Here is a 24,410-nt window from a genome sequence, read left to right as displayed (position 1 = left end):
GTAAAAGCATTGTTTTGCACTTATTTGATGTTTAGACACCATTTTGTGTTCAAAGACACTGGAATCACATTGAAACGAAAGCAGATCCACTCCAGAGTGCTGTTATGACTTAAATGTGTTGATCTCGGTGGGACATTGAAGAATGCAGCTTATTTGACAACTGACACAGCAATAGTGGTTAAAACGTGTGTTACCTGCAAATAACAGCTTAAAAGCCTCTTCCCTGCGTGAAACAGCTATTACAGCCTTTTCACCACATTAAACTTGTAAAAGCATTGTTTTGCACTTATTTGATGTTTAGATGCCATTTTGTGTTCAAAGACACTGGAATCACATTGAAACGAAAGCAGATCCACTCCAGAGTGCTGTTATGACTTAAATGTGTTGATCTCGGTGGGACATTGAAGAATGCAGCTTATTTGACACCTGACACAGCAATAGTGGTTAAAACGTGTGTTACCTGCAAATAACAGCTTAAAAGCCTCTTCCCTGCGTGAAACAGCTATTACAGCCTTTTCACCACATTAAACTTGTAAAAGCATTGTTTTGCACTTATTTGATGTTTAGATGCCATTTTGTGTTCAAAGACACTGGAATCACACTGAAACGAAAGCAGATCCACTCCAGAGTGCTTTTATGACTGAAATGTGTTGATCTCGGTGGGACATTGAAGAATGCAGCTTATTTGACAACTGACACAGCAATAGTGGTTAAAACGTGTGTTACCTGCAAATAACAGCTTAAAAGCCTCTTCCCTGCGTGAAACAGCTATTACAGCCTTTTCACCACATTAAACTTGTAAAAGCATTGTTTTGCACTTATTTGATGTTTAGACGCCATTTTGTGTTCAAAGACACTGGAATCACACTGAAACGAAAGCAGATCCACTCCAGAGTGCTTTTATGACTTAAATGTGTTGATCTCGGTGGGACATTGAAGAATGCAGCTTATTTGACAACTGACACTGCAATAGTGGTTAAAACGTGTGTTACCTGCAAATAACAGCTTAAAAGCCTCTTCCCTGCGTGAAACAGCTATTACAGCCTTTTCACCACATTAAACTTGTAAAAGCATTGTTTTGCACTTATTTGATGTATAGACGCCATTTTGTGTTCAAAGACACTGGAATCACATTGAAACGAAAGCAGATCCACTCCAGAGTGCTGTTATGACTTAAATGTGTTGATCTCGGTGGGACATTGAAGAATGCAGCTTATTTGACAACTGACACTGCAATAGTGGTTAAAACGTGTGTTACCTGCAAATAACAGCTTAAAAGCCTCTTCCCTTCGTGAAACAGCTATTACAGCCTTTTCACCACATTAAACTTGTAAAAGCATTGTTTTGCACTTATTTGATGTTTAGACGCCATTTTGTGTTCAAAGACACTGGAATCACATTGAAACGAAAGCAGATCCACTCCAGAGTGCTGTTATGACTTAAATGTGTTGATCTCGGTGGGACATTGAAGAATGCAGCTTATTTGACAACTGACACTGCAATAGTGGTTAAAACGTGTGTTGCCTGCAAATAACAGCTTAAAAGCCTCTTCCCTTCGTGAAACAGCTATTACAGCCTTTTCACCACATTAAACTTGTGAAAGCATTGTTTTGCACTTATTTGATGTTTAGACGCCATTTTGTGTTCAAAGACACTGTAATCACATTGAAACGAAAGCAGATCCACTCCAGAGTGCTGTTATGACTTAAATGTGTTGATCTCGGTGGGACATTGAAGAATGCAGCTTATTTGACAACTGACACAGCAATAGTGGTTAAAACGTGTGTTACCTGCAAATAACAGCTTAAAAGCCTCTTCCCTGCGTGAAACAGCTATTACAGCCTTTTCACCACATTAAACTTGTAAAAGCATTGTTTTGCACTTATTTGATGTATAGACGCCATTTTGTGTTCAAAGACACTGGAATCACATTGAAACGAAAGCAGATCCACTCCAGAGTGCTGTTATGACTTAAATGTGTTGATCTCGGTGGGACATTGAAGAATGCAGCTTATTTGACAACTGACACAGCAATAGTGGTTAAAACGTGTGTTACCTGCAAATAACAGCTTAAAAGCCTCTTCCCTGCGTGAAACAGCTATTACAGCCTTTTCACCACATTAAACTTGTAAAAGCATTGTTTTGCACTTATTTGATGTTTAGACGCCATTTTGTGTTCAAAGACACTGGAATCACATTGAAACGAAAGCAGATCCACTCCAGAGTGCTGTTATGACTTAAATGTGTTGATCTCGGTGGGACATTGAAGAATGCAGCTTATTTGACAACTGACACAGCAATAGTGGTTAAAATGTGTGTTACCTGCAAATAACAGCTTAAAAGCCTCTTCCCTGCGTGAAACAGCTATTACAGCCTTTTCACCACATTAAACTTGTAAAAGCATTGTTTTGCACTTATTTGATGTATAGACGCCATTTTGTGTTCAAAGACACTGGAATCACATTGAAACAAAAGCAGATCCACTCCAGAGTGCTGTTATGACTTAAATGTGTTGATCTCGGTGGGACATTGAAGAATGCAGCTTATTTGACAACTGACACAGCAATAGTGGTTAAAACGTGTGTTACCTGCAAATAACAGCTTAAAAGCCTCTTCCCTGCGTGAAACAGCTATTACAGCCTTTTCACCACATTAAACTTGTAAAAGCATTGTTTTGCACTTATTTGATGTTTAGACGCCATTTTGTGTTCAAAGACACTGGAATCACACTGAAACGAAAGCAGATCCACTCCAGAGTGCTTTTATGACTTAAATGTGTTGATCTCGGTGGGACATTGAAGAATGCAGCTTATTTGACAACTGACACGGCAATAGTGGTTAAAACGTGTGTTACCTGCAAATAACAGCTTAAAAGCCTCTTCCCTGCGTGAAACAGCTATTACAGCCTTTTCCCCACATTAAACTTGTAAAAGCATTGTTTTGCACTTATTTGATGTTTGGACGCCATTTTGTGTTGAAAGACAGTGGACTCACACTGACACGAAAGAATATCCACTCCAGAGTGCTTTTATGACTTAAATGTGTTGATATCGGTGGGACATTAAAGAATGCAGCTTATTTGACAACTGACACGGCAATAGTGGTTAAAACGTGTGTTACCCGCAAATAACAGCTTAAAAGCCTCTTCCCTGCGTGAAACGGCTATTACAGCCTTTTCACCACATTAAACTTGTAAAAACATTGTTTTGCACTTATTTGATGTTTAGACGCCATTTTGTGTTCAAAGACACTGGAATCACATTGAAACGAAAGAAGATCCACTCCAGAGTGCTGTTATGACTTAAATGTGTTGATCTCGGTGGGACATTGAAGAATGCAGCTTATTTGACAACTGACACTGCAATAGTGGTTAAAACGCATGGTACCTGCAAATAACAGCTTAAAAGCCTCTTCCCTGCGTGAAACAGCTATTACAGCCTTTTCCCCACATTGAACTTGTAAAAGCATTGTTTTGCACTTATTTGATGTTTAGACGCCATTTTGTGTTCAAAGACACTGGAATCACATTGAAACGAAAGAAGATCCACTCCAGAGTGCTTTTATGACTTAAATGTGTTGATCTCAGTGGGACATTGAAGTATGCAGCTTATTTGACAACTGACACTGCAATAGTGGTTAAAACGCATGGTACCTGCAAATAACAGCTTAAAAGCCTCTTCCCTGCGTGAAACAGCTATTACAGCCTTTTCCCCACATTGAACTTGTAAAAGCATTGTTTTGCACTTATTTGATGTTTAGACGCCATTTTGTGTTCAAAGACACTGGAATCACATTGAAACGAAAGAAGATCCACTCCAGAGTGCTTTTATGACTTAAATGTGTTGATCTCAGTGGGACATTGAAGAATGCAGCTTATTTGACAACTGACACTGCAATAGTGGTTAAAACGCATGGTACCTGCAAATAACAGCTTAAAAGCCTCTTCCCTGCGTGAAACAGCTATTACAGCCTTTTCCCCACATTAAACTTGTAAAAGCATTGTTTTGCACTTATTTGATGTTTGGACGCCATTTTGTGTTGAAAGACAGTGGACTCACACTGACACGAAAGAATATCCACTCCAGAGTGCTTTTATGACTTAAATGTGTTGATATCGGTGGGACATTGAAGAATGCAGCTTATTTGACAACTGACACGGCAATAGTGGTTAAAACGTGTGTTACCTGCAAATAACAGCTTAAAAGCCTCTTCCCTGCGTGAAACGGCTATTACAGCCTTTTCACCACATTAAACTTGTAAAAGCATTGTTTTGCACTTATTTGATGTTTAGACGCCATTTTGTGTTCAAAGACACTGGAATCACATTGAAACGAAAGAAGATCCACTCCAGAGTGCTGTTATGACTTAAATGTGTTGATCTCGGTGGGACATTGAAGAATGCAGCTTATTTGACAACTGACACTGCAATAGTGGTTAAAACGTGTGTTACCTGCAAATAACAGCTTAAAAGCCTCTTTCCTGCGTGAAACAGCTATTACAGCCTTTTCCCCACATTAAACTTGTAAAAGCATTGTTTTGCACTTATTTGATGTTTAGACGCCATTTTGTGTTCAAAGACACTGGAATCACATTGAAACGAAAGAAGATCCACTCCAGAGTGCTGTTATGACTTAAATGTGTTGATATCGGAGGGACATTGAAGAATGCAGCTTATTTGACAACTGACACTGCAATAGTGGTTAAAACGCATGGTACCTGCAAATAACAGCTTAAAAGCCTCTTCCCTGCGTGAAACAGCTATTACAGCCTTTTCACCACATTAAACTTGTAAAAGCATTGTTTTGCACTTATTTGATGTTTAGATGCCATTTTGTGTTCAAAGACACTGGAATCACATTGAAACGAAAGAAGATCCACTCCAGAGTGCTGTTATGACTTAAATGTGTTGATCTCGGTGGGACATTGAAGAATGCAGCTTATTTGACAACTGACACTGCAATAGTGGTTAAAACGTGTGTTACCTGCAAATAACAGCTTAAAAGCCTCTTTCCTGCGTGAAACAGCTATTACAGCCTTTTCCCCACATTAAACTTGTAAAAGCATTGTTTTGCACTTATTTGATGTTTAGACGCCATTTTGTGTTCAAAGACACTTGAATCACATTGAAACGAAAGAAGATCCACTCCAGAGTGCTGTTATGACTTAAATGTGTTGATATCGGTGGGACATTGAAGAATGCAGCTTATTTGACAACTGACACTGCAATAGTGGTTAAAACGCATGGTACCTGCAAATAACAGCTTAAAAGCCTCTTCCCTGCGTGAAACAGCTATTACAGCCTTTTCCCCACATTAAACTTGTAAAAGCATTGTTTTGCACTTATTTGATGTTTGGACGCCATTTTGTGTTGAAAGACAGTGGACTCACACTGACACGAAAGAATATCCACTCCAGAGTGCTTTTATGACTTAAATGTGTTGATATCGGTGGGACATTGAAGAATGCAGCTTATTTGACAACTGACACGGCAATAGTGGTTAAAACGTGTGTTACCTGCAAATAACAGCTTAAAAGCCTCTTCCCTGCGTGAAACAGCTATTACAGCCTTTTCACCACATTAAACTTGTAAAAGCATTGTTTTGCACTTATTTGATGTTTAGATGCCATTTTGTGTTCAAAGACACTGGAATCACATTGAAACGAAAGAAGATCCACTCCAGAGTGCTGTTATGACTTAAATGTGTTGATCTCGGTGGGACATTGAAGAATGCAGCTTATTTGACAACTGACACTGCAATAGTGGTTAAAACGTGTGTTACCTGCAAATAACAGCTTAAAAGCCTCTTTCCTGCGTGAAACAGCTATTACAGCCTTTTCCCCACATTAAACTTGTAAAAGCATTGTTTTGCACTTATTTGATGTTTAGACGCCATTTTGTGTTCAAAGACACTGGAATCACATTGAAACGAAAGAAGATCCACTCCAGAGTGCTGTTATGACTTAAATGTGTTGATATCGGTGGGACATTGAAGAATGCAGCTTATTTGACAACTGACACTGCAATAGTGGTTAAAACGCATGGTACCTGCAAATAACAGCTTAAAAGCCTCTTCCCTGCGTGAAACAGCTATTACAGCCTTTTCCCCACATTAAACTTGTAAAAGCATTGTTTTGCACTTATTTGATGTTTGGACGCCATTTTGTGTTGAAAGACAGTGGACTCACACTGACACGAAAGAATATCCACTCCAGAGTGCTTTTATGACTTAAATGTGTTTATATCGGTGGGACATTGAAGAATGCAGCTTATTTGACAACTGACACGGCAATAGTGGTTAAAACGTGTGTTACCTGCAAATAACAGCTTAAAAGCCTCTTCCCTGCGTGAAACAGCTATTACAGCCTTTTCCCCACATTGAACTTGTAAAAGCATTGTTTTGCACTTATTTGATGTTTAGACGCCATTTTGTGTTCAAAGACACTGGAATCACATTGAAACGAAAGAAGATCCACTCCAGAGTGCTTTTATGACTTAAATGTGTTGATCTCAGTGGGACATTGAAGAATGCAGCTTATTTGACAACTGACACTGCAATAGTGGTTAAAACGCATGGTACCTGCAAATAACAGCTTAAAAGCCTCTTCCCTGCGTGAAACAGCTATTACAGCCTTTTCCCCACATTAAACTTGTAAAAGCATTGTTTTGCACTTATTTGATGTTTGGACGCCATTTTGTGTTGAAAGACAGTGGACTCACACTGACACGAAAGAATATCCACTCCAGAGTGCTTTTATGACTTAAATGTGTTGATATCGGTGGGACATTGAAGAATGCAGCTTATTTGACAACTGACACGGCAATAGTGGTTAAAACGTGTGTTACCTGCAAATAACAGCTTAAAAGCCTCTTCCCTGCGTGAAACAGCTATTACAGCCTTTTCACCACATTAAACTTGTAAAAGCATTGTTTTGCACTTATTTGATGTTTAGACGCCATTTTGTGTTCAAAGACACTGGAATCACATTGAAACGAAAGAAGATCCACTCCAGAGTGCTGTTATGACTTAAATGTGTTGATATCGGTGGGACATTGAAGAATGCAGCTTATTTGACAACTGACACGGCAATAGTGGTTAAAACGTGTGTTACCTGCAAATAACAGCTTAAAAGCCTCTTCCCTGCGTGAAACAGCTATTACAGCCTTTTCCCCACATTAAACTTGTAAAAGCATTGTTTTGCACTTATTTGATGTTTGGACGCCATTTTGTGTTGAAAGACAGTGGACTCACACTGACACGAAAGAATATCCACTCCAGAGTGCTTTTATGACTTAAATGTGTTGATATCGGTGGGACATTAAAGAATGCAGCTTATTTGACAACTGACACGGCAATAGTGGTTAAAACGTGTGTTACCCGCAAATAACAGCTTAAAAGCCTCTTCCCTGCGTGAAACGGCTATTACAGCCTTTTCACCACATTAAACTTGTAAAAACATTGTTTTGCACTTATTTGATGTTTAGACGCCATTTTGTGTTCAAAGACACTGGAATCACATTGAAACGAAAGAAGATCCACTCCAGAGTGCTGTTATGACTTAAATGTGTTGATCTCGGTGGGACATTGAAGAATGCAGCTTATTTGACAACTGACACTGCAATAGTGGTTAAAACGCATGGTACCTGCAAATAACAGCTTAAAAGCCTCTTCCCTGCGTGAAACAGCTATTACAGCCTTTTCCCCACATTGAACTTGTAAAAGCATTGTTTTGCACTTATTTGATGTTTAGACGCCATTTTGTGTTCAAAGACACTGGAATCACATTGAAACGAAAGAAGATCCACTCCAGAGTGCTTTTATGACTTAAATGTGTTGATCTCAGTGGGACATTGAAGTATGCAGCTTATTTGACAACTGACACTGCAATAGTGGTTAAAACGCATGGTACCTGCAAATAACAGCTTAAAAGCCTCTTCCCTGCGTGAAACAGCTATTACAGCCTTTTCCCCACATTGAACTTGTAAAAGCATTGTTTTGCACTTATTTGATGTTTAGACGCCATTTTGTGTTCAAAGACACTGGAATCACATTGAAACGAAAGAAGATCCACTCCAGAGTGCTTTTATGACTTAAATGTGTTGATCTCAGTGGGACATTGAAGAATGCAGCTTATTTGACAACTGACACTGCAATAGTGGTTAAAACGCATGGTACCTGCAAATAACAGCTTAAAAGCCTCTTCCCTGCGTGAAACAGCTATTACAGCCTTTTCCCCACATTAAACTTGTAAAAGCATTGTTTTGCACTTATTTGATGTTTGGACGCCATTTTGTGTTGAAAGACAGTGGACTCACACTGACACGAAAGAATATCCACTCCAGAGTGCTTTTATGACTTAAATGTGTTGATATCGGTGGGACATTGAAGAATGCAGCTTATTTGACAACTGACACGGCAATAGTGGTTAAAACGTGTGTTACCTGCAAATAACAGCTTAAAAGCCTCTTCCCTGCGTGAAACGGCTATTACAGCCTTTTCACCACATTAAACTTGTAAAAGCATTGTTTTGCACTTATTTGATGTTTAGATGCCATTTTGTGTTCAAAGACACTGGAATCACATTGAAACGAAAGAAGATCCACTCCAGAGTGCTGTTATGACTTAAATGTGTTGATCTCGGTGGGACATTGAAGAATGCAGCTTATTTGACAACTGACACTGCAATAGTGGTTAAAACGTGTGTTACCTGCAAATAACAGCTTAAAAGCCTCTTTCCTGCGTGAAACAGCTATTACAGCCTTTTCCCCACATTAAACTTGTAAAAGCATTGTTTTGCACTTATTTGATGTTTAGACGCCATTTTGTGTTCAAAGACACTGGAATCACATTGAAACGAAAGAAGATCCACTCCAGAGTGCTGTTATGACTTAAATGTGTTGATATCGGTGGGACATTGAAGAATGCAGCTTATTTGACAACTGACACTGCAATAGTGGTTAAAACGCATGGTACCTGCAAATAACAGCTTAAAAGCCTCTTCCCTGCGTGAAACAGCTATTACAGCCTTTTCCCCACATTAAACTTGTAAAAGCATTGTTTTGCACTTATTTGATGTTTGGACGCCATTTTGTGTTGAAAGACAGTGGACTCACACTGACACGAAAGAATATCCACTCCAGAGTGCTTTTATGACTTAAATGTGTTGATATCGGTGGGACATTGAAGAATGCAGCTTATTTGACAACTGACACGGCAATAGTGGTTAAAACGTGTGTTACCTGCAAATAACAGCTTAAAAGCCTCTTCCCTGCGTGAAACAGCTATTACAGCCTTTTCACCACATTAAACTTGTAAAAGCATTGTTTTGCACTTATTTGATGTTTAGATGCCATTTTGTGTTCAAAGACACTGGAATCACATTGAAACGAAAGAAGATCCACTCCAGAGTGCTGTTATGACTTAAATGTGTTGATCTCGGTGGGACATTGAAGAATGCAGCTTATTTGACAACTGACACTGCAATAGTGGTTAAAACGTGTGTTACCTGCAAATAACAGCTTAAAAGCCTCTTTCCTGCGTGAAACAGCTATTACAGCCTTTTCCCCACATTAAACTTGTAAAAGCATTGTTTTGCACTTATTTGATGTTTAGACGCCATTTTGTGTTCAAAGACACTGGAATCACATTGAAACGAAAGAAGATCCACTCCAGAGTGCTGTTATGACTTAAATGTGTTGATATCGGTGGGACATTGAAGAATGCAGCTTATTTGACAACTGACACTGCAATAGTGGTTAAAACGCATGGTACCTGCAAATAACAGCTTAAAAGCCTCTTCCCTGCGTGAAACAGCTATTACAGCCTTTTCCCCACATTAAACTTGTAAAAGCATTGTTTTGCACTTATTTGATGTTTGGACGCCATTTTGTGTTGAAAGACAGTGGACTCACACTGACACGAAAGAATATCCACTCCAGAGTGCTTTTATGACTTAAATGTGTTGATATCGGTGGGACATTAAAGAATGCAGCTTATTTGACAACTGACACGGCAATAGTGGTTAAAACGTGTGTTACCCGCAAATAACAGCTTAAAAGCCTCTTCCCTGCGTGAAACGGCTATTACAGCCTTTTCACCACATTAAACTTGTAAAAACATTGTTTTGCACTTATTTGATGTTTAGACGCCATTTTGTGTTCAAAGACACTGGAATCACATTGAAACGAAAGAAGATCCACTCCAGAGTGCTGTTATGACTTAAATGTGTTGATCTCGGTGGGACATTGAAGAATGCAGCTTATTTGACAACTGACACTGCAATAGTGGTTAAAACGCATGGTACCTGCAAATAACAGCTTAAAAGCCTCTACCCTGCGTGAAACAGCTATTACAGCCTTTTCCCCACATTGAACTTGTAAAAGCATTGTTTTGCACTTATTTGATGTTTAGACGCCATTTTGTGTTCAAAGACACTGGAATCACATTGAAACGAAAGAAGATCCACTCCAGAGTGCTTTTATGACTTAAATGTGTTGATCTCAGTGGGACATTGAAGTATGCAGCTTATTTGACAACTGACACTGCAATAGTGGTTAAAACGCATGGTACCTGCAAATAACAGCTTAAAAGCCTCTTCCCTGCGTGAAACAGCTATTACAGCCTTTTCCCCACATTGAACTTGTAAAAGCATTGTTTTGCACTTATTTGATGTTTAGACGCCATTTTGTGTTCAAAGACACTGGAATCACATTGAAACGAAAGAAGATCCACTCCAGAGTGCTTTTATGACTTAAATGTGTTGATCTCAGTGGGACATTGAAGAATGCAGCTTATTTGACAACTGACACTGCAATAGTGGTTAAAACGCATGGTACCTGCAAATAACAGCTTAAAAGCCTCTTCCCTGCGTGAAACAGCTATTACAGCCTTTTCCCCACATTAAACTTGTAAAAGCATTGTTTTGCACTTATTTGATGTTTGGACGCCATTTTGTGTTGAAAGACAGTGGACTCACACTGACACGAAAGAATATCCACTCCAGAGTGCTTTTATGACTTAAATGTGTTGATATCGGTGGGACATTGAAGAATGCAGCTTATTTGACAACTGACACGGCAATAGTGGTTAAAACGTGTGTTACCTGCAAATAACAGCTTAAAAGCCTCTTCCCTGCGTGAAACGGCTATTACAGCCTTTTCACCACATTAAACTTGTAAAAGCATTGTTTTGCACTTATTTGATGTTTAGACGCCATTTTGTGTTCAAAGACACTGGAATCACATTGAAACGAAAGAAGATCCACTCCAGAGTGCTGTTATGACTTAAATGTGTTGATCTCGGTGGGACATTGAAGAATGCAGCTTATTTGACAACTGACACTGCAATAGTGGTTAAAACGTGTGTTACCTGCAAATAACAGCTTAAAAGCCTCTTTCCTGCGTGAAACAGCTATTACAGCCTTTTCCCCACATTAAACTTGTAAAAGCATTGTTTTGCACTTATTTGATGTTTAGACGCCATTTTGTGTTCAAAGACACTGGAATCACATTGAAACGAAAGAAGATCCACTCCAGAGTGCTGTTATGACTTAAATGTGTTGATATCGGAGGGACATTGAAGAATGCAGCTTATTTGACAACTGACACTGCAATAGTGGTTAAAACGCATGGTACCTGCAAATAACAGCTTAAAAGCCTCTTCCCTGCGTGAAACAGCTATTACAGCCTTTTCACCACATTAAACTTGTAAAAGCATTGTTTTGCACTTATTTGATGTTTAGATGCCATTTTGTGTTCAAAGACACTGGAATCACATTGAAACGAAAGAAGATCCACTCCAGAGTGCTGTTATGACTTAAATGTGTTGATCTCGGTGGGACATTGAAGAATGCAGCTTATTTGACAACTGACACTGCAATAGTGGTTAAAACGTGTGTTACCTGCAAATAACAGCTTAAAAGCCTCTTTCCTGCGTGAAACAGCTATTACAGCCTTTTCCCCACATTAAACTTGTAAAAGCATTGTTTTGCACTTATTTGATGTTTAGACGCCATTTTGTGTTCAAAGACACTTGAATCACATTGAAACGAAAGAAGATCCACTCCAGAGTGCTGTTATGACTTAAATGTGTTGATATCGGTGGGACATTGAAGAATGCAGCTTATTTGACAACTGACACTGCAATAGTGGTTAAAACGCATGGTACCTGCAAATAACAGCTTAAAAGCCTCTTCCCTGCGTGAAACAGCTATTACAGCCTTTTCCCCACATTAAACTTGTAAAAGCATTGTTTTGCACTTATTTGATGTTTAGACGCCATTTTGTGTTCAAAGACACTTGAATCACATTGAAACGAAAGAAGATCCACTCCAGAGTGCTGTTATGACTTAAATGTGTTGATATCGGTGGGACATTGAAGAATGCAGCTTATTTGACAACTGACACTGCAATAGTGGTTAAAACGCATGGTACCTGCAAATAACAGCTTAAAAGCCTCTTCCCTGCGTGAAACAGCTATTACAGCCTTTTCCCCACATTAAACTTGTAAAAGCATTGTTTTGCACTTATTTGATGTTTAGACGCCATTTTGTGTTCAAAGACACTTGAATCACATTGAAACGAAAGAAGATCCACTCCAGAGTGCTGTTATGACTTAAATGTGTTGATATCGGTGGGACATTGAAGAATGCAGCTTATTTGACAACTGACACGGCAATAGTGGTTAAAACGTGTGTTACCTGCAAATAACAGCTTAAAAGCCTCTTCCCTGCGTGAAACAGCTATTACAGCCTTTTCACCACATTAAACTTGTAAAAGCATTGTTTTGCACTTATTTGATGTTTAGATGCCATTTTGTGTTCAAAGACACTGGAATCACATTGAAACGAAAGAAGATCCACTCCAGAGTGCTGTTATGACTTAAATGTGTTGATCTCGGTGGGACATTGAAGAATGCAGCTTATTTGACAACTGACACTGCAATAGTGGTTAAAACGTGTGTTACCTGCAAATAACAGCTTAAAAGCCTCTTTCCTGCGTGAAACAGCTATTACAGCCTTTTCCCCACATTAAACTTGTAAAAGCATTGTTTTGCACTTATTTGATGTTTAGACGCCATTTTGTGTTCAAAGACACTGGAATCACATTGAAACGAAAGAAGATCCACTCCAGAGTGCTGTTATGACTTAAATGTGTTGATATCGGTGGGACATTGAAGAATGCAGCTTATTTGACAACTGACACTGCAATAGTGGTTAAAACGCATGGTACCTGCAAATAACAGCTCAAAAGCCTCTTCCCTGCGTGAAACAGCTATTACAGCCTTTTCCCCACATTAAACTTGTAAAAGCATTGTTTTGCACTTATTTGATGTTTGGACGCCATTTTGTGTTGAAAGACAGTGGACTCACACTGACACGAAAGAATATCCACTCCAGAGTGCTTTTATGACTTAAATGTGTTTATATCGGTGGGACATTGAAGAATGCAGCTTATTTGACAACTGACACGGCAATAGTGGTTAAAACGTGTGTTACCTGCAAATAACAGCTTAAAAGCCTCTTCCCTGCGTGAAACAGCTATTACAGCCTTTTCCCCACATTGAACTTGTAAAAGCATTGTTTTGCACTTATTTGATGTTTAGACGCCATTTTGTGTTCAAAGACACTGGAATCACATTGAAACGAAAGAAGATCCACTCCAGAGTGCTTTTATGACTTAAATGTGTTGATCTCAGTGGGACATTGAAGAATGCAGCTTATTTGACAACTGACACTGCAATAGTGGTTAAAACGCATGGTACCTGCAAATAACAGCTTAAAAGCCTCTTCCCTGCGTGAAACAGCTATTACAGCCTTTTCCCCACATTAAACTTGTAAAAGCATTGTTTTGCACTTATTTGATGTTTGGACGCCATTTTGTGTTGAAAGACAGTGGACTCACACTGACACGAAAGAATATCCACTCCAGAGTGCTTTTATGACTTAAATGTGTTGATATCGGTGGGACATTGAAGAATGCAGCTTATTTGACAACTGACACGGCAATAGTGGTTAAAACGTGTGTTACCTGCAAATAACAGCTTAAAAGCCTCTTCCCTGCGTGAAACAGCTATTACAGCCTTTTCACCACATTAAACTTGTAAAAGCATTGTTTTGCACTTATTTGATGTTTAGACGCCATTTTGTGTTCAAAGACACTGGAATCACATTGAAACGAAAGAAGATCCACTCCAGAGTGCTGTTATGACTTAAATGTGTTGATATCGGTGGGACATTGAAGAATGCAGCTTATTTGACAACTGACACGGCAATAGTGGTTAAAACGTGTGTTACCTGCAAATAACAGCTTAAAAGCCTCTTCCCTGCGTGAAACAGCTATTACAGCCTTTTCCCCACATTAAACTTGTAAAAGCATTGTTTTGCACTTATTTGATGTTTGGACGCCATTTTGTGTTGAAAGACAGTGGACTCACACTGACACGAAAGAATATCCACTCCAGAGTGCTTTTATGACTTAAATGTGTTGATATCGGTGGGACATTAAAGAATGCAGCTTATTTGACAACTGACACGGCAATAGTGGTTAAAACGTGTGTTACCCGCAAATAACAGCTTAAAAGCCTCTTCCCTGCGTGAAACGGCTATTACAGCCTTTTCACCACATTAAACTTGTAAAAACATTGTTTTGCACTTATTTGATGTTTAGACGCCATTTTGTGTTCAAAGACACTGGAATCACATTGAAACGAAAGAAGATCCACTCCAGAGTGCTGTTATGACTTAAATGTGTTGATCTCGGTGGGACATTGAAGAATGCAGCTTATTTGACAACTGACACTGCAATAGTGGTTAAAACGCATGGTACCTGCAAATAACAGCTTAAAAGCCTCTTCCCTGCGTGAAACAGCTATTACAGCCTTTTCCCCACATTGAACTTGTAAAAGCATTGTTTTGCACTTATTTGATGTTTAGACGCCCAAAGACACTGGAATCACATTGAAACGAAAGAAGATCCACTCCAGAGTGCTTTTATGACTTAAATGTGTTGATCTCAGTGGGACATTGAAGAATGCAGCTTATTTGACAACTGACACTGCAATAGTGGTTAAAACGCATGGTACCTGCAAATAACAGCTTAAAAGCCTCTTCCCTGCGTGAAACAGCTATTACAGCCTTTTCCCCACATTAAACTTGTAAAAGCATTGTTTTGCACTTATTTGATGTTTGGACGCCATTTTGTGTTGAAAGACAGTGGACTCACACTGACACGAAAGAATATCCACTCCAGAGTGCTTTTATGACTTAAATGTGTTGATATCGGTGGGACATTGAAGAATGCAGCTTATTTGACAACTGACACGGCAATAGTGGTTAAAACGTGTGTTACCTGCAAATAACAGCTTAAAAGCCTCTTCCCTGCGTGAAACAGCTATTACAGCCTTTTCACCACATTAAACTTGTAAAAGCATTGTTTTGCACTTATTTGATGTTTAGACGCCATTTTGTGTTCAAAGACACTGGAATCACATTGAAACGAAAGAAGATCCACTCCAGAGTGCTGTTATGATTTAAATGTGTTGATATCGGTGGGACATTGAAGAATGCAGCTTATTTGACAACTGACACTGCAATAGTGGTTTAAACGTGTGTTACCTGCAAATAACAGCTTAAAAGCCTCTTCCCTGCGTGAAACAGCTATTACAGCCTTTTCACCACATTAAACTTGTAAAAGCATTGTTTTGCACTTATTTGATGTTTAGACGCCATTTTGTGTTCAAAGACACTGGAATCACATTGAAACGAAAAAAGATCCACTCCAGAGTGCTGTTATGACTTAAATGTGTTGATCTCGGTGGGACATTGAAGAATGCAGCTTATTTGACAACTGACACTGCAATAGTGGTTAAAACGTGTGTTACCTGCAAATAACAGCTTAAAAGCCTCTTTCCTGCGTGAAACAGCTATTACAGCCTTTTCCCCACATTAAACTTGTAAAAGCATTGTTTTGCACTTATTTGATGTTTAGACGCCATTTTGTGTTCAAAGACACTGGAATCACATTGAAACGAAAGAAGATCCACTCCAGAGTGCTGTTATGACTTAAATGTGTTGATATCGGTGGGACATTGAAGAATGCAGCTTATTTGACAACTGACACGGCAATAGTGGTTAAAACGTGTGTTACCTGCAAATAACAGCTTAAAAGCCTCTTCCCTGCGTGAAACAGCTATTACAGCCTTTTCCCCACATTAAACTTGTAAAAGCATTGTTTTGCACTTATTTGATGTTTGGACGCCATTTTGTGTTGAAAGACAGTGGACTCACACTGACACGAAAGAATATCCACTCCAGAGTGCTTTTATGACTTAAATGTGTTGATATCGGTGGGACATTAAAGAATGCAGCTTATTTGACAACTGACACGGCAATAGTGGTTAAAACGCATGGTACCTGCAAATAACAGCTTAAAAGCCTCTTCCCTGCGTGAAACAGCTATTACAGCCTTTTCCCCACATTAAACTTGTAAAAGCATTGTTTTGCACTTATTTGATGTTTGGACGCCATTTTGTGTTGAAAGACAGTGGACTCACACTGACACGAAAGAATATCCACTCCAGAGTGCTTTTATGACTTAAATGTGTTGATATCGGTGGGACATTGAAGAATGCAGCTTATTTGACAACTGACACGGCAATAGTGGTTAAAACGTGTGTTACCTGCAAATAACAGCTTAAAAGCCTCTTCCCTGCGTGAAACAGCTATTACAGCCTTTTCACCACATTAAACTTGTAAAAGCATTGTTTTGCACTTATTTGATGTTTAGACGCCATTTTGTGTTCAAAGACACTGGAATCACATTGAAACGAAAGAAGATCCACTCCAGAGTGCTGTTATGATTTAAATGTGTTGATATCGGTGGGACATTGAAGAATGCAGCTTATTTGACAACTGACACTGCAATAGTGGTTTAAACGTGTGTTACCTGCAAATAACAGCTTAAAAGCCTCTTCCCTGCGTGAAACAGCTATTACAGCCTTTTCACCACATTAAACTTGTAAAAGCATTGTTTTGCACTTATTTGATGTTTAGACGCCATTTTGTGTTCAAAGACACTGGAATCACATTGAAACGAAAAAAGATCCACTCCAGAGTGCTGTTATGACTTAAATGTGTTGATCTCGGTGGGACATTGAAGAATGCAGCTTATTTGACAACTGACACTGCAATAGTGGTTAAAACGTGTGTTACCTGCAAATAACAGCTTAAAAGCCTCTTTCCTGCGTGAAACAGCTATTACAGCCTTTTCCCCACATTAAACTTGTAAAAGCATTGTTTTGCACTTATTTGATGTTTAGACGCCATTTTGTGTTCAAAGACACTGGAATCACATTGAAACGAAAGAAGATCCACTCCAGAGTGCTGTTATGACTTAAATGTGTTGATATCGGTGGGACATTGAAGAATGCAGCTTATTTGACAACTGACACGGCAATAGTGGTTAAAACGTGTGTTACCTGCAAATAACAGCTTAAAAGCCTCTTCCCTGCGTGAAACAGCTATTACAGCCTTTTCCCCACATTAAACTTGTAAAAGCATTGTTTTGCACTTATTTGATGTTTGGACGCCATTTTGTGTTGAAAGACAGTGGACTCACACTGACACGAAAGAATATCCACTCCAGAGTGCTTTTATGACTTAAATGTGTTGATATCGGTGGGACATTAAAGAATGCAGCTTATTTGACAACTGACACGGCAATAGTGGTTAAAACGTGTGTTACCCGCAAATAACAGCTTAAAAGCCTCTTCCCTGCGTGAAACGGCTATTACAGCCTTTTCACCACATTAAACTTGTAAAAACATTGTTTTGCACTTATTTGATGTTTAGACGCCATTTTGTGTTCAAAGACACTGGAATCACATTGAAACGAAAGAAGATCCACTCCAGAGTGCTGTTATGACTTAAATGTGTTGATCTCGGTGGGACATTGAAGAATGCAGCTTATTTGACAACTGACACTGCAATAGTGGTTAAAACGCATGGTACCTGCAAATAACAGCTTAAAAGCCTCTTCCCTGCGTGAAACAGCTATTACAGCCTTTTCCCCACATTGAACTTGTAAAAGCATTGTTTTGCACTTATTTGATGTTTAGACGCCATTTTGTGTTGAAAGACAGTGGACTCACACTGACACGAAAGAATATCCACTCCAGAGTGCTTTTATGACTTAAATGTGTTGATATCGGTGGGACATTGAAGAATGCAGCTTATTTGACAACTGACACGGCAATAGTGGTTAAAACGTGTGTTACCTGCAAATAACAGCTTAAAAGCCTCTTCCCTGCGTGAAACAGCTATTACAGCCTTTTCACCACATTAAACTTGTAAAAGCATTGTTTTGCACTTATTTGATGTTTAGACGCCATTTTGTGTTCAAAGACACTGGAATCACATTGAAACGAAAGAAGATCCACTCCAGAGTGCTGTTATGACTTAAATGTGTTGATATCGGTGGGACATTGAAGAATGCAGCTTATTTGACAACTGACACGGCAATAGTGGTTAAAACGTGTGTTACCTGCAAATAACAGCTTAAAAGCCTCTTCCCTGCGTGAAACAGCTATTACAGCCTTTTCCCCACATTAAACTTGTAAAAGCATTGTTTTGCACTTATTTGATGTTTGGACGCCATTTTGTGTTGAAAGACAGTGGACTCACACTGACACGAAAGAATATCCACTCCAGAGTGCTTTTATGACTTAAATGTGTTGATATCGGTGGGACATTAAAGAATGCAGCTTATTTGACAACTGACACGGCAATAGTGGTTAAAACGTGTGTTACCCGCAAATAACAGCTTAAAAGCCTCTTCCCTGCGTGAAACGGCTATTACAGCCTTTTCACCACATTAAACTTGTAAAAACATTGTTTTGCACTTATTTGATGTTTAGACGCCATTTTGTGTTCAAAGACACTGGAATCACATTGAAACGAAAGAAGATCCACTCCAGAGTGCTGTTATGACTTAAATGTGTTGATCTCGGTGGGACATTGAAGAATGCAGCTTATTTGACAACTGACACTGCAATAGTGGTTAAAACGCATGGTACCTGCAAATAACAGCTTAAAAGCCTCTTCCCTGCGTGAAACAGCTATTACAGCCTTTTCCCCACATTGAACTTGTAAAAGCATTGTTTTGCACTTATTTGATGTTTAGACGCCCAAAGACACTGGAATCACATTGAAACGAAAGAAGATCCACTCCAGAGTGCTTTTATGACTTAAATGTGTTGATCTCAGTGGGACATTGAAGAATGCAGCTTATTTGACAACTGACACTGCAATAGTGGTTAAAACGCATGGTACCTGCAAATAACAGCTTAAAAGCCTCTTCCCTGCGTCAAACAGCTATTACAGCCTTTTCCCCACATTAAACTTGTAAAAGCATTGTTTTGCACTTATTTGATGTTTGGACGCCATTTTGTGTTGAAAGACAGTGGACTCACACTGACACGAAAGAATATCCACTCCAGAGTGCTTTTATGACTTAAATGTGTTGATATCGGTGGGACATTGAAGAATGCAGCTTATTTGACAACTGACACGGCAATAGTGGTTAAAACGTGTGTTACCTGCAAATAACAGCTTAAAAGCCTCTTCCCTGCGTGAAACAGCTATTACAGCCTTTTCACCACATTAAACTTGTAAAAGCATTGTTTTGCACTTATTTGATGTTTAGACGCCATTTTGTGTTCAAAGACACTGGAATCACATTGAAACGAAAGAAGATCCACTCCAGAGTGCTGTTATGATTTAAATGTGTTGATATCGGTGGGACATTGAAGAATGCAGCTTATTTGACAACTGACACTGCAATAGTGGTTAAAACGTGTGTTACCTGCAAATAACAGCTTAAAAGCCTCTTCCCTGCGTGAAACAGCTATTACAGCCTTTTCACCACATTAAACTTGTAAAAGCATTGTTTTGCACTTATTTGATGTTTAGACGCCATTTTGTGTTCAAAGACACTGGAATCACATTGAAACGAAAAAAGATCCACTCCAGAGTGCTGTTATGACTTAAATGTGTTGATCTCGGTGGGACATTGAAGAATGCAGCTTATTTGACAACTGACACTGCAATAGTGGTTAAAACGTGTGTTACCTGCAAATAACAGCTTAAAAGCCTCTTTCCTGCGTGAAACAGCTATTACAGCCTTTTCCCCACATTAAACTTGTAAAAGCATTGTTTTGCACTTATTTGATGTTTAGACGCCATTTTGTGTTCAAAGACACTGGAATCACATTGAAACGAAAGAAGATCCACTCCAGAGTGCTGTTATGACTTAAATGTGTTGATATCGGTGGGACATTGAAGAATGCAGCTTATTTGACAACTGACACGGCAATAGTGGTTAAAACGTGTGTTACCTGCAAATAACAGCTTAAAAGCCTCTTCCCTGCGTGAAACAGCTATTACAGCCTTTTCCCCACATTAAACTTGTAAAAGCATTGTTTTGCACTTATTTGATGTTTGGACGCCATTTTGTGTTGAAAGACAGTGGACTCACACTGACACGAAAGAATATCCACTCCAGAGTGCTTTTATGACTTAAATGTGTTGATATCGGTGGGACATTAAAGAATGCAGCTTATTTGACAACTGACACGGCAATAGTGGTTAAAACGTGTGTTACCCGCAAATAACAGCTTAAAAGCCTCTTCCCTGCGTGAAACGGCTATTACAGCCTTTTCACCACATTAAACTTGTAAAAACATTGTTTTGCACTTATTTGATGTTTAGACGCCATTTTGTGTTCAAAGACACTGGAATCACATTGAAACGAAAGAAGATCCACTCCAGAGTGCTGTTATGACTTAAATGTGTTGATCTCGGTGGGACATTGAAGAATGCAGCTTATTTGACAACTGACACTGCAATAGTGGTTAAAACGCATGGTACCTGCAAATAACAGCTTAAAAGCCTCTTCCCTGCGTGAAACAGCTATTACAGCCTTTTCCCCACATTGAACTTGTAAAAGCATTGTTTTGCACTTATTTGATGTTTAGACGCCATTTTGTGTTCAAAGACACTGGAATCACATTGAAACGAAAGAAGATCCACTCCAGAGTGCTTTTATGACTTAAATGTGTTGATCTCAGTGGGACATTGAAGTATGCAGCTTATTTGACAACTGACACTGCAATAGTGGTTAAAACGCATGGTACCTGCAAATAACAGCTTAAAAGCCTCTTCCCTGCGTGAAACAGCTATTACAGCCTTTTCCCCACATTGAACTTGTAAAAGCATTGTTTTGCACTTATTTGATGTTTAGACGCCATTTTGTGTTCAAAGACACTGGAATCACATTGAAACGAAAGAAGATCCACTCCAGAGTGCTTTTATGACTTAAATGTGTTGATCTCAGTGGGACATTGAAGAATGCAGCTTATTTGACAACTGACACTGCAATAGTGGTTAAAACGCATGGTACCTGCAAATAACAGCTTAAAAGCCTCTTCCCTGCGTGAAACAGCTATTACAGCCTTTTCCCCACATTAAACTTGTAAAAGCATTGTTTTGCACTTATTTGATGTTTGGACGCCATTTTGTGTTCAAAGACACTGGAATCACATTGAAACGAAAGAAGATCCACTCCAGAGTGCTGTTATGATTTAAATGTGTTGATATCGGTGGGACATTGAAGAATGCAGCTTATTTGACAACTGACACTGCAATAGTGGTTAAAACGTGTGTTACCTGCAAATAACAGCTTAAAAGCCTCTTCCCTGCGTGAAACAGCTATTACAGCCTTTTCACCACATTAAACTTGTAAAAGCATTGTTTTGCACTTATTTGATGTTTAGACGCCATTTTGTGTTCAAAGACACTGGAATCACATTGAAACGAAAAAAGATCCACTCCAGAGTGCTGTTATGACTTAAATGTGTTGATCTCGGTGGGACATTGAAGAATGCAGCTTATTTGACAACTGACACTGCAATAGTGGTTAAAACGTGTGTTACCTGCAAATAACAGCTTAAAAGCCTCTTTCCTGCGTGAAACAGCTATTACAGCCTTTTCCCCACATTAAACTTGTAAAAGCATTGTTTTGCACTTATTTGATGTTTAGACGCCATTTTGTGTTCAAAGACACTGGAATCACATTGAAACGAAAGAAGATCCACTCCAGAGTGCTGTTATGACTTAAATGTGTTGATATCGGTGGGACATTGAAGAATGCAGCTTATTTGACAACTGACACGGCAATAGTGGTTAAAACGTGTGTTACCTGCAAATAACAGCTTAAAAGCCTCTTCCCTGCGTGAAACAGCTATTACAGCCTTTTCCCCACATTAAACTTGTAAAAGCATTGTTTTGCACTTATTTGATGTTTGGACGCCATTTTGTGTTGAAAGACAGTGGACTCACACTGACACGAAAGAATATCCACTCCAGAGTGCTTTTATGACTTAAATGTGTTGATATCGGTGGGACATTAAAGAATGCAGCTTATTTGACAACTGACACTGCAATAGTGGTTAAAACGTGTGTTACCTGCAAATAACAGCTTAAAAGCCTCTTTCCTGCGTGAAACAGCTATTACAGCCTTTTCCCCACATTAAACTTGTGAAAGCATTGTTTTGCACTTATTTGATGTTTAGACGCCATTTTGTGTTCAAAGACACTGGAATCACATTGAAACGAAAGAAGATCCACTCCAGAGTGCTTTTATGACTTAAATGTGTTGATCTCAGTGGGACATTGAAGAATGCAGCTTATTTGACAACTGACACTGCAATAGTGGTTAAAACGCATGGTACCTGCAAATAACAGCTTAAAAGCCTCTTCCCTGCGTGAAACAGCTATTACAGCCTTTTCCCCACATTGAACTTGTAAAAGCATTGTTTTGCACTTATTTGATGTTTAGACGCCATTTTGTGTTCAAAGACACTGGAATCACATTGAAACGAAAGAAGATCCACTCCAGAGTGCTTTTATGACTTAAATGTGTTGATCTCAGTGGGACATTGAAGAATGCAGCTTATTTGACAACTGACACTGCAATAGTGGTTAAAACGCATGGTACCTGCAAATAACAGCTTAAAAGCCTCTTCCCTGCGTGAAACAGCTATTACAGCCTTTTCCCCACATTGAACTTGTAAAAGCATTGTTTTGCACTTATTTGATGTTTAGACGCCATTTTGTGTTCAAAGACACTGGAATCACATTGAAACGAAAGAAGATCCACTCCAGAGTGCTTTTATGACTTAAATGTGTTGATCTCAGTGGGACATTGAAGAATGCAGCTTATTTGACAACTGACACTGCAATAGTGGTTAAAACGCATGGTACCTGCAAATAACAGCTTAAAAGCCTCTTCCCTGCGTGAAACAGCTATTACAGCCTTTTCCCCACATTAAACTTGTAAAAGCATTGTTTTGCACTTATTTGATGTTTGGACGCCATTTTGTGTTGAAAGACAGTGGACTCACACTGACACGAAAGAATATCCACTCCAGAGTGCTTTTATGACTTAAATGTGTTGATATCGGTGGGACATTGAAGAATGCAGCTTATTTGACAACTGACACGGCAATAGTGGTTAAAACGTGTGTTACCTGCAAATAACAGCTTAAAAGCCTCTTCCCTGCGTGAAACAGCTATTACAGCCTTTTCACCACATTAAACTTGTAAAAGCATTGTTTTGCACTTATTTGATGTTTAGACGCCATTTTGTGTTCAAAGACACTGGAATCACATTGAAACGAAAGAAGATCCACTCCAGAGTGCTGTTATGATTTAAATGTGTTGATATCGGTGGGACATTGAAGAATGCAGCTTATTTGACAACTGACACTGCAATAGTGGTTAAAACGTGTGTTACCTGCAAATAACAGCTTAAAAGCCTCTTCCCTGCGTGAAACAGCTATTACAGCCTTTTCACCACATTAAACTTGTAAAAGCATTGTTTTGCACTTATTTGATGTTTAGACGCCATTTTGTGTTCAAAGACACTGGAATCACATTGAAACGAAAAAAGATCCACTCCAGAGTGCTGTTATGACTTAAATGTGTTGATCTCGGTGGGACATTGAAGAATGCAGCTTATTTGACAACTGACACTGCAATAGTGGTTAAAACGTGTGTTACCTGCAAATAACAGCTTAAAAGCCTCTTTCCTGCGTGAAACAGCTATTACAGCCTTTTCCCCACATTAAACTTGTAAAAGCATTGTTTTGCACTTATTTGATGTTTAGACGCCATTTTGTGTTCAAAGACACTGGAATCACATTGAAACGAAAGAAGATCCACTCCAGAGTGCTGTTATGACTTAAATGTGTTGATATCGGTGGGACATTGAAGAATGCAGCTTATTTGACAACTGACACGGCAATAGTGGTTAAAACGTGTGTTACCTGCAAATAACAGCTTAAAAGCCTCTTCCC

This window comes from Eutrigla gurnardus (assembly GCF_963514095.1).
Source record: "Eutrigla gurnardus genome assembly, chromosome: 18".
Classification (NCBI taxonomy): domain Eukaryota; kingdom Metazoa; phylum Chordata; class Actinopteri; order Perciformes; family Triglidae; genus Eutrigla; species Eutrigla gurnardus.
This window is presented reverse-complemented; position numbering follows the sequence as displayed.